The 1,838-nt window shown below is 32.5% G+C and overlaps 1 non-coding gene across 1 annotated transcript; it reads right to left on the bottom strand.

The window, feature by feature from the left end:
• Positions 1-1,516: 1,516 nt before the first annotated feature.
• On the bottom strand, positions 1,517-1,623 carry LOC128293599 (small nucleolar RNA R71). The gene has a single exon (XR_008283779.1). It is a non-coding gene; the product is annotated as a small nucleolar RNA R71 (small nucleolar RNA).
• Between the last annotated feature and the right edge of the window lie 215 nt (positions 1,624-1,838).

The following is a 1,838-nucleotide window of genomic DNA, read 5'->3' on the forward strand; positions in this document are numbered from 1 at the left end:
TTGCTAGTCTTAGTAGAATGCCAAAATCAATACTCGGTAACAATTATATTTAACAAGTAGTTCACATAATTTACATATTATTTGAAATTAACCACAAAGCATACATTTCATAATAAAATTCAGCATAACATATAATTAACATCAATAACTTAAAAATAACCATTATGCTACATTATTTACACATGAGCTTACCTTGGTACCAAAATACAAAGATTTTGCAATTTAGTCCACAATCTTTTATTTTCCTCGATTGAGGTCGATTCCACGTCTTTCTTGATCTAAAATAACACATTTAGCTTATTTAATACTCACATTATCAAATTAATCCTTAACTCAAATTTTGGCAAAATTACAATTTTACCCCTAAACTTTTGCATATTTACATTTTTGCCCCTAGGCTCTGGATTAAACTTTATTCCTTATTCTTATGTTTTACAACATGCTGATCACTTTTCTCTTCTATGGCAAGATCAAATTCTCACTCTAACATGTACTTGTGACTATTAGGTATTTTTCTGGATTAAGCCCTTTTACTCGTTTTTGCTTAAAATCGAGTAGTACAAGTTGTCTAACATAATTTAAAACTTCATATTCTATCATAAAACATCAAAATACACAAATTTCACCTATGGGTATTTTTCCAAATATAAACCCTAGGTTAAATTATTGCTAACATAAGCTTTATCGAGTTCTAGGGATCTCAAAAACGTAAAAATCATTAAAAGCAGGCTTGGAATCACTTACTATGTAGCTTGGAAGCTTGAAACAAACCCTAGCTATGGAGAACCCTTGAAATTTCGGCCTAATGAAGAAGATGGACAAAATTGGCTTTTAATTTTGTTTTAATTCATTTTAATAACTAAATGACCAAAATACCCTTACTACTAAACTTTCCAAAAATTCCTTCCATGTCCTAATTTTGTCCATGAACTTAAAATTGGTCAAATTGCTATTTAAGACCTCCTCATTAATATTCCAAAACAATTTCATACTAAAAACTTCTAGAATGCAAGTTTTGCAACTTATTCGATTTAGTCCCTACTTTCAATTTAAGCACTTTAGGCATAGAATTTCATCACGAAATTTTCACACAATCATGCAATCATATCATAATCATCAAAATAATTATAAAATAATTATTTCTATCTCGGATTTGTGCTACGAAACCACTATTCCGATTAGGCCCTAATTCGGGATATTACAAGTTAGACCTGCTATAGCTGAAAACACTTTTGAACTCAAACCTAACACAATTCAAATGATACAGCAATTTGTTCAGTTTGATGGTTTGCAGGTTGAAGATCCCAACGCTCACTTGGCAAACTTTTTGGAACTATGTGATACATTTAAAATTAATGGCATTTCTGATGACGCCATTCACCTTCGGTTATTCCCTATTTCATTAAGAAACAAAGATAAACAGTAGTTGAATTCGTTGCCACAAGGGTCAATCACTACTTGGGAACAAATGACCGAAAAGTTTTTTTTAAAATATTTTTTCCCGGCTAAAATGGCTAAATTACGTAATGGTATCTCTTCTTTTGTGCAGATGGATTTAGAAACACTCTAAGATGCATGGGAGAGATACAATGACCTCTTGAGAAGATGCTTTCACCATGGGTTACCACTCTGGTTACAGGTTTAAACCTTTCATAATGGCCTGAATCCTTCGACTCGGCAAATGGTTAATGCAGCTACTGGCGGAACCATCAATAATAAGACACTTGAAGATGCTTCTGAATTTATAGAGGAGATGTCACTGAATAACTATCAGTGGCAAGTCATGAGGACAAAGCCAACGAAAATAGCCAGCGTTCATAACATCGATTCGGTCACCA

Source organism: Gossypium arboreum, chromosome 5, assembly GCF_025698485.1.
Source record: "Gossypium arboreum isolate Shixiya-1 chromosome 5, ASM2569848v2, whole genome shotgun sequence".
NCBI lineage: Eukaryota > Viridiplantae > Streptophyta > Magnoliopsida > Malvales > Malvaceae > Gossypium > Gossypium arboreum.